Here is a 16,042-nt window from a genome sequence, read left to right as displayed (position 1 = left end):
TATAAGCACACAGCCTGCCTATGTCACCTCATTCATTCAGTTTTTAAATACCTATAGTCACGTGTGTTTTACTAAAACCAATTAGTTTGATGAATGTCGTTACATAGAAATTCAGATGTTTTCTACTATCTTGCCTGTTTTTCTACTTCAGCCATGTTAGTAAGACAGAGACAAAGACAAGCTCTCAGAGAGGTTTCCAAGCCAGATTTAAGAGCAGTGGAAAATGAAAATACAAAGAATAATGGCATAAATAGCATCATTTTTTCTTAATTCTTAGCATAAAATGTCAATCAGTTTGTGTTTCACAGGTGTTAATCCAGAGAAGTCTTATTAATGTGAAAAAAACAGAAGAATTTTATTGCTCTTTCATTAGTTATACTTTAGAGTCAGCTATTTCCTTTATGTGTAAAGAAGTATGCATGTTATTAGGAAGCGCTTGTTTAGCACAATCGATTAGGATGATGTCTGGAGGTGCTTTTAAAGGCCACATTTTTCTCTTGGACAAATGTGTTTACCTCATTAATGTCACGGTGTTGAAATCTGTGAAACAATGATATGGATATTTTTTATTGTCTAGCAGTCTGCAAACAGATTGCATTTCTGTAACGGAATTATATCTGGTGATTAAGCCTTCCAAAAGTTATACATTCAGGAGCAGTAATTGCTCACTTTCAAGGCAATGTAATATGTGACTGGCTCTGTACTCACTTCACACAGTCCCCCCTTCTTTCTATTGACCACATCTGCTTAGTTTCTATGGAGGAATGCTGACAGTGTATGACACCATGGAGTTTACACTTGTGAAATCTCTTCTACTCTTTTGGAACATGGAGGTGTGAGCAGTAAACCATGATTTCCAGGACTATCTCATGGAACATTCCCCTGAAAGGTTGTAATTCCAGAAAACTGCCAATCTGTGTGAAAATTTGGGGTTTGCTTAAATACAGTCTGATTAGTCAGTCCTTCCATGTCAGTTTTAACTCAGTCCTTCCATGTCTGCTCTGCATAGATGGTCTAGTCCTTTTGCTCTCCTGAACTTCTATGAACTATCTTGGTAGGTGCTGCCACTGGCTCAAGTGGATGGGAGACCAGTGGACACCAATAGACAAGAGTCTGAGATCAACTTGCCAGAGAAGGAACATGTAGCAGATGAACCTGTGGCACAGTTACCCCCAGGAACACAACCAAGAGCAGTAATTTGCCCTCTGAGATATCACGGGCGACCTCTCAGGGAGAATTTTGGAACTGGTCACACCAGTGCTTTCCCCTTCCTCTCTCCACAGCCACTGGAGTGAGGAGGAGCTTTAGTGTCTGAGTCCTTCTTGCCTTTTGGGACGATCTCTCTCCATGTATGAGGCTCTTAATTAAATGGAGGCAAGGGCAAAAAAAAAGTAATGATTGCACCACATCACATACATGGAAGAAATCAATTAGAAGGAAGTGATAAAATGGTGTGACAGGGCTTGGGTTGGGACTTCCAGGTGTGCTATCTAAAAGGCAAAACAAGATCTTTAAAAATTAAATATGAACAGTAACAATTTAGATAAAAGTGATCAGGCAGACAAGTCCAACAAAATGAATATTACAGAAACATCAGTGGCCAGAAGTGGCTTCAGAAAACCATCAAGAATTGTAACCAATTTATACTAAATGCAGTCTAAGTATTGAGGAAGCCATATCAGACAGAGAGACCAAAACAGAGAGATGATGTAAAGGTTACAAATAGGCTGCAAAGGGAAGACTTGTGAGTCACTCATTGGTTAGTCATATAAGCAGATTAACAAATTCAAAGAAAGAAGGAGAAAGGCCTTGACTTTAAAGGGCAAAAAAATTAAAGGATTATCTGGAACACTGCAGGATTGGAACTGAATGTCTAGTGTCCCTTTCAACCCAAACCATTCTATGATTCTGTTAATATGGAAGATGGGATACTTATACAAGTTTACAGAAAAATTACAAAGATTTTGAAGATTCCAGCAATCACTATCACACCCACTTGGGCAGATCTTGTTAGAAATTCCAGTGTCTTCCTGCTTCATTTCTCTTGTACCCTTTCCTCTGCAAGTTTTGTTTTCTGGCAGCCCTATAGCGTTTGGCAGAAGGGGAATTTTTTCAGTAATATCCCCTGGTGGCTGAAAATGCTTGATGTTTGTTGGTGTCAATGGCAAAACAGTTATCAGTGTCGTGGGTATAGTTCTGTCAACATGGAGGAGTGCTAAATGTCTCAGCTGATACTGAATTTTCCAAATTGATAAGGGATAAAGGACAATAAAACTCTACTGTCCTAGTCAGATTAATAGAGCCATAAAGACTCATGAGTTTCTCGGGGCAGATGATAAATTTACGTGACTAGTGGATTGTTGTCCCCTCCTACTGTAGACCTATAGTCTCTAGGAGAACAATTAAAAGCCTGTGGAAATGATGAGTCTTTCTGCTTGCTTCAACTCAGGCCTTGGTTTCTCTGATGTAAATGCAGCAGCTGGAAACCACATGGAAACTCGTGTAAATTTTCTTGATCTAGAAACTAGCTCACAATAAACCAGGTGATTTATATTGTACATCAAAATCCTACAGCTAATCTGTAGATATGAAACATCTATATCACACACAAATATGTGTGTGTGCCATTGCTTACCAGGGAAATAATCTAGAATCAGCTGCAGCATTTGCTGACCTCTGTTACCAGAGTTCATGTTTTCAATTCTCAGAATGTCCTGCCTTTATGGGAAGAAATTATTAGAAATTATTCTAAACAGGAAAGTATCCTTTCTCACATAATCATGATGACAGTAAAGTGAATTTGTTTAGGTTTTTTTTTTCTCCTGAAAGCTCTAATATCAATGTTCTAAATATTATTTCAGTTTCCTAAGGTGTTAGTAATACATTCATTCCAAAGTCACAAAACATGCATACCAGCTGGTACTTATGGCCTGACAAATACAAAGTACAAAATGGCCTTCCAGCTCACATCATTCAGGAAACTCTATGTTCAAGTTCCCATCGATTAGAAATAATCTGTGTTTATATTAAAGGACAAAAATCCCTATGCCTCTTAGGACATTCTTCTCTCCATTGTAATGATGAGCACCCAGACAATTGCCTTTTGGGAAAGTTGATATTCCTCGCACAGCATCTGTCTTGCAGAGTGTCATGGCTTAGCAGTGTGGGCGGACCACAAAACCTAAGGGCAGAATTCTTCTCTATCCACCCTATCCCCACAAAGGGAAGACAAAGGAGAATAAAGACTGGAGACTTTTGGAAACCGAAAACAATTGGGTAGAAATTTACCCCCAGATCTAACCCTACCTTAAGCCACAATATCAGCTCTTTCACCTGTTCTTGGTGCTTATTCCTTTTGCTGACTGCTTAGACTGCAAACCTGGCCTTCTCTGCCAAGTCTTTTCCTTCCTTTCATGTTGTGAAGCACTTCATAATGCCATCCAACTCTAGCTCTAGGATAATTTTGCAGAAAACAGAATCATTATTTCACATCAAGCTCATTCCTCCAGAAGTCTGAAGGAAGCAAAATGAAGTCTAGATTAAAAGTTGATTTTTGGTTAATAGGGTTACAGTGGTGAGGTACTAGGCTAACAGTGTTATAAAAGTAAAATTGAATCTTAAATTGCAGGATATTAAACATTTCCAAAATATTTAATCAAGATGCTTCCAGTCCATTTGAGATCTGACAAGGGATCTGACTACCTGAAAAATGTGGAAAAAATAGACAGATCCATCTTATGATGGTGGATTGAAGACTGTTATGTCCATCTCCTTTATTATCAAGTTTCAAAACCATTCAGTAGCTTTCTTTTCAGCTATAAACTATTTTTCAAAACACAGAAGTTATACCTGCAAATTATTGCTTTTCCTAGACTTCAGAAAAATGGGGAAGTCCACATAGCATCTCTTATCAGCAGGTGATGTGCAGGACTTGTAAGAACACATTTCTATATGCTGTGAACATGAGGCAGACAGCTATTTGGAAAGACAAAAGCTCTCCATACCTGAAAAAAAAAATGCTGAAAGACTGTGAAGTCACTTCTGTGGTTGGTGGTCTGAGGGGAAAACTCCCCTGATGGTGCACCTCAGTAGCTGTGATAGTGACTTACAACACAGAGACATCCTGGCTGCCTTGGTCATCTCTGTTCCTCTGGCTTTCTGAAGGGAGCCTCATGAATGGCAGTTTGGTGCTGCTAAGACTGCTCCTCTTCTGTACCTGTGCTTCAGTGCAAAGTCTTAGTTCTAATATTACCTACATTACATTCTGCTGCTTGAGTGCTCTGAATGTGCCTCTCGTCCACCAGGGGACTTCGCAGCTGTGGTCTTGCCATTCTTCTCACACACACTTCAAGTATTTTTTTCATGAACCTACATCAATTGTACCGAGCAGTTCTCTGTGTTTCACATTATATTTATTATGGGTTTTCTTCATCCTATGATCCTTCCATTTAGGTTCCATTTCTTTGCTTGAGCTTGGGTTTTAGACTTGCTCAGATTTTCTCACCATAATCCTGGGAAACTATAGAAACTATTTTTACATTTGCCAAATACCTTACAGAAAATCTCTAGGCACACAAGCTTCTGTATTGTTTTGAAAATTTGTGAAACTCTACTTTCCCAGGAAAAAACACAGGGTAATACTTGCTGCAAACAAAAGCTGCCACTTTTCCAAAGTCAGATTATATACCATGTCTGAATTGCAATTACATCTTTTGTATACACATGTAAAAATATCAGCCAACTAGGCCCTCAAAACATTTCTTTTTGGAATTTAATTTTGGTAAATGCAACTGGATGTCTTCCTTTAAAGTTAGGCTGTGATTATAAGTTATGCCTGCACAAGCAGAGATCCTGGCTGCCCAGAGCAGCATGGGCTTCTCATATTTTGGATCTAAGTGAGTGGAAGTAATCAGGTATAATCACTGGCTTCTTCTTGCATAGGTGCATAGAGAACAAACAAGAGATGCCCTTTTCTAAAGGCTCGTAGTTGAAAAAGGCATAGATGCTACCATCAGAAAGAGACATAAAATGTTATTTTCAAACATTATTCCTGCAAACAAAGCATACCTTCAATGCACTTAGAATGAGGCAATAGCAAGCATACATGCAACATAGAAAATGACGCATTGATAAAAAGATATCAAAATACATAGATGCTTAGGCCTGAAATCTTTTAATTAATTTGGGAATGCTACAGACACAAATTCAGTAGTTAGTCTCTACAAGGTAGGAAAAAAAACCCTAGGAAGTTGGGCTCTTTCACATACATTTTTAGTAGCTAATCTCACTGTAGCACTATCACTCTGCATCATTGATAGCCATTATAATGGTAACCATATGTGCCTTGGTTTTAAACCAGAATTTAGGGAAATCTTCAGGAATCTTAATTTAAGGTTCATAGGCATATTTAAGATTCATCTCCAGGCACATGAAATTTGTTTTTCCAAAGAATGTTATAAATCTGATAACATACTCACCATACAAAGTTTTTTAGGTTTTAAATAGCAGAATTTTTAGGTTTAAATAGCACCCAACGTAATTTGTTATTAAGTGCACCTACGAATTCTAAGATATGCATAAAAACACATGGCCCTTTGATTAAAGTACAAATATAACCAATGAACTTATGTCACTGTCCAAGCAGCACATAGTATGTACTAAAAAATATATGCTGACACACGGGGAAGCAACTGTGTAAAAATATTAATAAACCTCAAACTTTGCTATTATCTTTTAACTATTTTGGTTAAATAAACTTGAATGTGTCTAACTTGTCATCATAAGGAAACCTCCTTCCCAAGTAAGTGTCAAACATATGAAGAGACCACAGCAGAAATTGTTAACGCAAGGAAAAAGTTAAGTAAGGACCTATGACAGAAAAAATAAGAGCAATGAAAGGCTTTAGAAGAAAAGATGCATCTTGGGCCTTGAGAAGGATGAAGAAGAAACAGTCTGAGCAAGAGAAAGAGGCAGAATAAAAGACTGTGAAAACAGAAGTTTAAAAACCAAACAGTGCCCTCTGTAGTACCACATCTCCACCATGGAGAAATCTAGACCAAAACATTGTTTCAGTTTTCCTGTTCCCATCTCATTTTGTTTCATTGCTCCTGTTGCTGGGGAAGAGAGAAAAGAGCAGGGATTTGTTAATATAAGTATCTCAGTTCGATTTTTATTTATCGGGGGGGAGGTTGGCTTGGGTTCATTTCTGTACTCTTGTTTTCTAGCTATCCCTTCTCTTTTCCCCTGTGAGCAGAAAAGCATTTGTTTCCCAGGGATAAAATGTCTCCTTACTCACTTTTGATGGATATGCTGTGTTCCTTACCAAGATGGAAAAGATGATTTAGATGATTTAGCCTACAGGCCTGCACATGTGAATGACTGTTCTGAACATGCTGCACCAAGACACCTGTTGGTTGCCTTCAGGCTATTCCTTTAGTCAAAATATCTAGCTGATTTGACTTTGTGAAGGAGGATTAGCATGTGAGGTAGGATCTCACCACTGTCTCCATATATGAAGTTACCTCACTAGCACTGAATAGCGGAAGCTGAGACAAGCCTGGGAAGATCTGGGCACCATCCAACAGCCTGTTGTGATGTTTCAGCCTCGCCCTCACAAGTTCTCACTTGTTAATGTTGCTTGTATCACGTGTCATGTGCTACAGGTACAGACATAGAAATTAAAAGAAAAGAAGCTTTTTTTTTTTTTTTTTTCTTTTGTCCTATGAGAAAACACTAAAAGGAAACCACAAAAAAACAACCATGATCACTTCAGAGGTATATTGGCTAAATGTAAAATAAAGCCAAGAACTATTTGTAATGCAGGGCAGTTTTAGGGAATTTCATAAATTCTCTTCTCCCCTTTCTAGCCTCACAGAGGAAGCAAGTAAGGTGAGTAAGCATATGAGTCACCTGTCAGTCCATATCTCTGAAGGTCTTTCAGAGCCTTGATTCCAAGAAAATCAATACCATGGCAATGAAGAGCTGAGAGCAAGGTAACTTTATCCATGCTTAGATTTTTGGTAGATCTTTTTTGGCTAGTTTTTGTTCTCAGATGGTTTTCAGGATGGGTAATCCAGAAAGATTTTTTTAACTGATCTCCCTGGTTTTCTGCTCTGACTGAGAAATATGAACACCCATGTACATTTTCATTCATGGAAATGGTGTAGGACTACTTCCTGCTTCTCACTATCCTACAGCTCCCTGTGTCTTCATTTATTATCAATAGTATTAAATCTATGTATGTTCATTAACAATGAACTAGAAAAATCAGAGATGCACAGAGAGTAGTATAAATGTTTTTCACAGAGATGTAACGATTGAAATGTAAATCTGCCTCCTGCTGAGATGTAAATTCAAACCCCAGTGCAGCCTGGAAGGCATTTGGAATCAAAGCCACTGCTCTTAATCTTAATATTTTGTCTCCTCCTTGCTGGACTGGCAGTGACAGCACCTTAACTGTGTAAGTGCCAAGCACAGGAAGGAATTGAGTTTTTTCAGTTTGGCTTCATTTCTTAAGTCCTATATGAATATATATTCCTGAGGAAAGACCAGAGATTAACATATCAAAATATATTTGAGGCCCAATATTTATAAAGACTTACTGTTCATGGTATGAGTCTATGCAGATAAGTGAAGTAGAAGCTGTGAAGTAGAAGTGTGAATACTAAGAATATTTAGCCTGGGATATTAAAACAGTATAGAATATATTAAATGTTGAAGGTAAGCTGGAGGTAGTCTGAAGAAAACAGTGGGAGTGATAAGAAGTTAAGAAACATGTCCTGTGAGGAAAGGTTGAAGAGAAAAAGAAGTTTCTTTAGAAGGCACAGGAACATGATAACAGTAGTCCCAATGCTTTGAGGTGTGTTGCTAAGAGTCTGGTGGTGTCTCGTGTGTGAGTCTCTTGTGACCTTGGAGGAGGTCAAGAGGTAAATTTGAATTGTTACAGTAGTGATTTGTAATAGATGTTATAATTGTTTTTCTCATATCAGGATGGTAGAACATGGTAGGAATAAGGTAACATATTCAGCAGCAAAAACTGAGCACATTTCAGGCACAATTAATGTAAATGTGCCCTGGCAATACTCTTTTTCTCCCCTCAGGCTCTGAAGAAAGCCAGGGGTGACTAATTCCAGTGTAGTCACCCTCATTTCATTAGATGACTTCCCATCCCAGATGTCGAGTTTGGCTTGATAGTCCCAAAGCACAGGGGATGTCTTGGCACTCTGACAAAATATAAGGATGTTATTTTTTTCCTGAAGCTTTGTCAGGACACCAGATTTTCCCTGTCTCTTCCTGTCAAGCTGCAGCCCTGAGAACAGATTCATTCCCAGCCACATAGCAAGGGAGATGTCAGGACCTCTCATGTCTCAGTTCTTGACCCAGCAATACAGCCTGCTGCAGGACACGGATGTTTCCACCTACCTTACACCTCTTTAAAAAAGCCACGACTTAATACTTTTAAGAAGTGATGAGAGAAGTGCTATTTGTGGTCAGTCCAGGTATGATTCATCCTCTTTCTGTGCTGGGACTCTAATTAAGCTCATCAACTGAGATCTCATTTTTTCTAAACTCATGGAGTTAATGAGAGAAATGTGATAGCAAAGACCACAGAATACTGAGTTCGTAAAGCACTGAAGTTTACTTATAGTAAGATTTGTTAGAAATAGAAAATTATCTCAAGGATGGAGAGGAACAGCAATGGATCACTTAAAAATGGATTGGGAGCATGTAGAATGTGAGTAATGTTCCCAAGAGGACCTTGAGGGCCTGGATCAGAAGTAAATTAAGAGGTCTTTTTGATCATTAGCCTCTACAAGTTTCAGACTGCACTGACACAAAGTATATTTCTGTCACAGGTAGGAAAAAAAAAAAAGCCCCTGTAAAATAGTGGTATTCAGCTGAGTAAAATCCTGGAAGGTAGCTATCCATATCTGTTCACATGAGGATGGTACCCTCTCTTTCTCATTGTCTGGGCTGGTGCAATATTACAGGCTGATTAATCTGAAACACCTGAAAATTAAATCCTCCCATCTACAAGCTTTTCTTTTAAAGCTGTGTCTCTACATATCAAAAGCTGCTTTCCAAATGCAGTTTCAAGACATGCCTTTATTTTAATTTTTTTTAAAAGTTTTCCTAAGCACCTGGTGGAAAACTTGAGCATTATTGTAAGGCATTTTAAGGCAACTGAGGCTGAAGTCACCTCCTCTCCTTTTTCCCCCTCCTTCACTGCCCAGTTTCCAGAGACTACTGTTTACATGACTAAGAGTAGGTGCAGCTCCTTTCCAAACTCACTCTACAAATGACCCTTGTCAATCTGGGTGCTCTAAGAGAAAGGTAAAGCCTTGAGTGTTTATATGGGAAGGGGGGAGGTGGAGGGCTGGTGATGGTGGTCTTTTAACACTGCTGTGTCAAAGGCAGAAAAACACAGTTAAGCCGGGATAACCAAGTGCAAATTTATAGAATGAGCATGAAGGAAATGGGACTGAGTAGAAACATGGAAAGGGTGTCAACAAAATCTTTTTCTTAGTGGAATGAATGCACTACACCTTCATGCTGCCAGAAGCTGCCTCCTGAGCCTCCCAGTCACTCTGGGGAAAGCTATCTCAAGACATATGGAAGGTTTCTTTGAGAAAGGGTGATGGGTCAAGCCTTGGTGTCTGCCAAAGACAGCAGTATGGTTGGGTGAAGCCTTTCCTAAGAGAAAGCACACAATACAGATGGCCCAAAGAGTGATGATGAACCTTCCTGAAAGCTGTGGATTTGCATGCAGGGCCTATTTCTGACTGTTCATACTGACACTACTTTCATTCAGTAACTCTCATTCAGTAATGATAATTTAATTCCTCTTAATTCCTAACAGGTGTGCCACTCCTGCTAGCTTCGTGAGAAACAGAGATACACACTTCAGTGCTGAAAAGATGGAATAACAAGGGGTAGCATTACTTTTATTTGTTCTTCCAAAAATGTACCTGTGTTCTCCTCAGGAGAGTTTCTGGACTGGTAGCTCAAAAGAGCAGTGCTCCCTTGTTATTCAGCAATCCCTGTGGAGAGATTCTCATGCCCTGAGATGAGTATGAGCTTAAGTGGCTTGATGGATGAAAGTCAGCTTGCTCAGCAATATCCCTGTTGGATAAGGCAACCAGAAAGTAGATTGAGAGGGCAGATGAAAAATTCATCAGTCATACATAGCACATTCCACCTACCCAGGATCCTGCTCAGAGGCATTAAGGATGTATTTTAATTTCTCAAAGCAAAGTCATTCTGCTTTTAGCCAGTGCAATATTGCAAAGGAGCATACAGTGAGTATAAGAAGATGTCAGTGAATATAAAGGTACACAACCAGGAAGAGTTACGTAAATATTAAGAATACTTGGTCTGAATCAGAGCTCTCAAAAGGGTTTTATAGAGGCATAAAGCTTTAGTCCCAACTCACATACATGAATGTCTGATGTCACTTTACTTCAGTAAAATGGCAGTTAATGCAGTCATAACAAGAACTAGAAAAGATCACTAGGGGAACTGTAGCAGCACTTTGTATTAAGATGCACTCTTATTCATCATTGAAATTAAACTTTGCATTTGTTTTCCCTTATGGTGACCTTTGATTTTTAACCATTTTCCTGTGGCCTTTTTCAGATGTCTCTATTCATTTTACATGAATAAAGTATGGATTTTTTTTTCAAAGGATTTCAGGATTTTCATAGCAATTCTGTGCAATAGAAAAAGTTTAGGTCTTATATGAAAAGTTATTCCATCAGATTTCTCTTTCCATAATCTCACTTCTATTTCAATAGTCACTTGAGTAACTTTATTAAAAATTTAACCTTTCAAAATGTGATGCTTCTACCACCTTTGACCAGAGAGAGGTTTAGAACTATTTCACAAATGTTCATGCATTCCTGTGAGTTACAATTAGATAAACATTACAGTAATGTTTTTGCAACAGAAGAAATAGAAGTAGATATAGGTACAACAACAAAGAAACAGCACCTTTGGAGAAAACTGAACAATGCATTACTATTGTAACAAGATTAATTTCTTTCATTCCAAGAGCAACTGAACTGAAAACCTGGAAAACCCCATTTCTTTGCCCACTAAGTAGAACTTGCAACATCATCTTTAAAAGGGATCTTTTTGTAGAAGATATGGAAGACTTTTCATTCATGCAGTTCTTCTATAGTTTTTTCCAATCAAGGTAATTTTTCCAACCAGGACAAGGTTAAAAAACAAATTTGAAAAAAAAGCTAGTGTCTGGCCTTGATGATCTTAAGGGTCATTTCCAACCTAAATGATTCTGTTATTACATGAAAATGGGAGGTGCTAATGCCTGAAAGCTGTCAGAGTCAGGCTGAAGGTATAGATCTTGAAAGGTAGCAGCAAACATTTATAATATAGAAGACCCCCATTACAAGCAGAATTTAATTATATTTCTAATTGCAGCTGAATGTTGGGCAATGAGGAGGGACAGGAAGCAAGCTGAAGTTTACTGTTCCCCGTGCACCTAACTATGAAACTTGATAAAAAGGCAAAACAGTGAGTGAAGTGACTTCATGTGGTTTGTGGGTAACTTTAATATTAATTTTCTAAGGCTAAAGCCAGGTGATATCCCTCGTTTCAAAATATACTTCTTTTGTGCTTGTTCTTAACCTACACGTCTAACAGGAGTAATAACTTGATGGGATGTTGGGTGTCAGAGTGTGCAGCAATGGCAGTATACTATTACCTTATTTCCTTTTTCTCATACATCAGCTTTAGCTGCAGCAGTGTGCTGAGATGGGTAAGTGAATGAGGAAAAAAAGATATAAAATAGAGACCTTCCACAGAGAGGTAGAAATCTAGATTTTTCACTCCTTTTCATCAGAGAGATACTAAACCTTTGATCACAGTTTCTTTTCTGAGGCAATTCACCCTGAATCCATGAAAACTAGGTCCCAGACTCTACAAGCAGCTGTGTGTAACAAGTCAACTTCACAGGCAGAGAACTGGCAAAAAAACACAGCCTTAATGTGAGGACTGCATAGCTGTAGGAGTTTACAGCCTCCTTGTACTCACTGGTCATCCCTGATTTCGGTTAAGGCATGGATTTTCTTTAAGCAATCTTAACTGCAGTAATTCTAGATTCATAGAAATCCCTTCTGAAATTTCCTAGGACTGCCAAATATGAACTATAAAATGACATAAGATAAAATACCTCAAGCTAGCCCCAGACCATGTGGTGGGGCTGGTTTTCTACCATGGGTATCAAATTTGAAGGAAAGTATGTGCCTGGATGTATGTGCATATAGGGAAGTATGCTGAATAATAAGGGACTACTGCTCCCTCATTACTGGGGCTCCTAGTCCAGAAAAGAAAATTAATTGAATTAATTGAAAACTATTCTCCTTACTTTTCCGGGACCTGATATAAATCAAAGATCAACCTTCACTACAAGTTTATTTTACAGACCACTAAGTAGGGCTTTATTAAGAAATTAATGCGGCTACGTATCTCTTCTCCCTTTTCTTACTTGCAGCAAAAAAATGATGCACATGGGAAACAAATTGTGAAAGGCTGCTAACAGCAATGTGTCTGCACACTGAAATATTAACTGCTATAGACTGTAAAAAGAGTTATTACTCTTTTACAGAACTCTTTTACAGATCTGGGACTCTCTGAGTCTGAGAAAGAATAGGTCATTAAACTAAATAATGAAAATAACAGAGAAGGTGTAAGTCTTCTCATTAACAACCAGGTATAAAAAGACAAAAATCATTGCAAAAGCAGCTACCAGTAATTATAGCCAGATAAACCACCTAGAACATTAGGTGATTCTTGTCATGTAATGGTCACCATGGGCAGAGAACACCCAGTTCAGCTGCGCCTGCATCTAATGGGCTGCAAGCCTCAGCCTCATGGTTATTCTTTGCAGGGAAGTCACAAGGCAGTCATTTGAACCAGCCACTTATTTTTCATCACATGAAGGTTTTAAAATACGCACAGTGCTAGCATTTGGTGTGGGATAGGGGAAAAAGTGCTGGTGGAACTAGGGACAGGAAGGTATGAGTCTGAAGAACATAAGTTGGCAAGGATGTAGGGTCAATTTTATTTGGAAGGCAAAAATACACAGGTATACAGAATGAAGAATATCTCATCTACTAAAAAACAGGCACCACAAATAGCTTTTTGGATGATGCCAGCACAAAATTAACCTTCCTAACAGCCAAAGTTGTGTTGCATTTATTGACTTAGACAAAGGCAAGGTATATTCAGCTAATGAAGATCTGTGTCAAGACACAGGTTTTCAGGTCCAGCTGTCTCCAAAAGAACTCCAAAAGGTCCAAAAGGAAATTATCAGGAGAAGGAAAGAATTTCATCCCCACTTCTTAGAATAGAAGGAGTAACACAGATGAAACAAAACAAAAGTAGAATTAGCTGTATTTCTTCATGATTTAAGTAAGAATGATAGGAATGCTGCTCAGAAAAGGTGCCAGTTAAAAGTATGCTAGTCCCACAGAAGGAATTATTAAACATCATCTTTTAAAAAAACAGGAAATGCAGAATATGCCAAAACTGCATTTGGAAGAAAATCCTCCAATAAGACTAAATTTCATGAGCTATTGAGACAGTCATCATCACTCACTAGCCACAAAAAGGCCTATGAATTAAATATTATTTGTGTATTTATTATTTATTTACTAATTATAAAAATACATTAATTATACTAAATAATTTATTATTAATAATCAATAAATAACATTTAGTATTTCTTAATGTACACTAAATGTACAGCATGTTTCATATATCTCAAAATAACATTCTCACTTAATTTGTTTACCACCTTGTTTTGTGCTAGCTGATTATTTGACAAAATATTGAAGAATGTTCTTCCACTTTTAACTTTGATGAGTTTATTTATGTTTACTACTTGTGAAATTAATTTTGAAGAGAACTGACTTACAGGTTTCATAGAAATTTTCCAAGTAGCAGCTGGTAATAAAAATTGCAATCATTAGTTTAGATCAAATACTTATCGAAGGTGTTTGCTTCTCTAAATGGTAAGTGGAAGATTAATCATAACAGACTATCTGCAGTTTCCTCCTTTAAATGTTTTAAATGTTTGTTTTAAATGCTTTATCTTGATTTCTGTAAGGTATTTGACACCATCTCCCACAGCATCCTTGGAGCCAAACTGAAGAAGTGTAGCCTGGATGATTGGGCAGTGAGGTGAATCAGGAGCTGGTTGAAGGATAGAAGCCAGAGAGTTGTAGTCAATGGGATGGAGTCTTGTTGGAAGTCTGTTTCTAGTGGGGTCCCTCAAGAGTCAGTAGTGGGACCAGAACTATTCAATATATTTATGGATGACCTGGATGAGGGAATAGAGTGTTCTATCAGCAAGTTTGCTGATGACAAAAAGCTGGGAGGAGTGGCTGACACCCCAAAAGGCTGTGCTGCCATTCAGAGGCACCTGGACAGACTGGAGAGTTGGGCAGGGAGAAATTTAATGCATTACAACAAAAACAAATGTAAAGTCTTGCATCTGGGAAAGAACAATCCAAGCTAATCCTTCAAGAGATTTTGCAATCTCACAATACTTTTGGAGGCAAGAATACTCTTTGATATTCCTGTAGTGACAAAGATTAGGATGAGGATGAGTCTTTTTTAATCTATGTCAGAGTGGGAGACTCTGACTGTTTCACATGACCCCTATCTCATTTTGAGACTGGACTACTGCTCTGTACCCTGAATTAACCTAGCCATTAAGCCAGCTAGGAAATTGTATTTGTATACAATGGAAAGATTATTTTTTCATGTATTCATGTATCATCAGTGTATTGCAGGTTGGCCCTCTGCACTCTTTAAGAGAGACAACACTTGAAGATTTGGCCTGATGTTGATCTGAAGAGCAGGTAATCCATTCTGAACACTTTCACAATCCCAGAATTATATTTAGATCTAAAATTGCTCGCAGATTCTGTCCAAGGAGTATCTCTAACTGTGATGTTAAAATATTGATTTACATTATGGAATGCTGTAGCTTCAGAAACCATAGTCTCTGATGCCAGTTAGAGTAACTGGCCAAAATAGTAGCAATAAAAAGGACCTTTATTTTTTGGAAAACACTCACCCAATTTTCTCTTCTCCTTGTTCAGATTTTTTTAAAAATAGCCTTATATTTAGCACCACAGATCTCTGGGTTTTCCCTGGAATCATCTGCTGATAGGGTGAAGTTTTCTGCTCTCAGACAAGCTCTGAGCCCTTTTTTTAAGAACAATCATGTTCCCAAAACCTGGGAAATTTTCTCATGCCACCATTAATTTGTCAGAGACAAGCTATGTAGCCATCTGAATTTTTTGCTAAAATCCCACCAAACACTCCTTAAACAACTGAAATGTGGCAATAACACAGAGACAAAACCTGTGATGTGGCAGCTATGGCTCTTCATCCTGAAGCTTATCCAAGCTTACCCAGTTCTGGGACAACCACATTCTTCATTGTATGAGATTTATTAATAAGGTCTGAAAAGAGGGAGAGGAAAAAATAATCCTGTAGGCCATTTTGCCTAAGTAAAGAAGTCCTGGCTGTCCATGAATGAACATGACTACTGAACATAAAATAGTTTGATTTTAAACAAGTTCAGATTTTCTGCCTCTCATACATGACAGAAGTATTTCTTGCTAGGGCTGACAATATTCTGGTGTTAAAGGAGATTCTGGAAGCAAAGAAATGCAAAGACAGGTGTCAGTGTCAGAGAAAACCCAGGTTTATAAGCCTCTTGGCCACTCCCCTTTCACTACAGTGATGTTACACAGCTGTGTGCTGACAGGATTTATGAACTAAGGCTGGCTTAATCTTGCAATTACCTGCATGGGTGGCAGCAACTATATTACAAATAGGTGCGTACAAGAAGTATGTGAGCCATTTGAGGCAGTGTTTGTGGGGGTGCATAGGCATATGCAGGCATTTAAAAGCAAATTGGGGAAAAATAAACATAAAACATAAGACCCAATGAGCAACAAGTTTCTTTTTTGTATTCTTCCTCTCTCATTGCATGAAGAGTAGACAA

This window comes from Calypte anna, chromosome Z (genome assembly GCF_003957555.1).
Source record: "Calypte anna isolate BGI_N300 chromosome Z, bCalAnn1_v1.p, whole genome shotgun sequence".
NCBI classification, from domain to species: domain Eukaryota; kingdom Metazoa; phylum Chordata; class Aves; order Apodiformes; family Trochilidae; genus Calypte; species Calypte anna.
The sequence above is the reverse complement of the archived record's forward strand: the minus strand, read 5'-3'. Positions refer to the sequence as shown.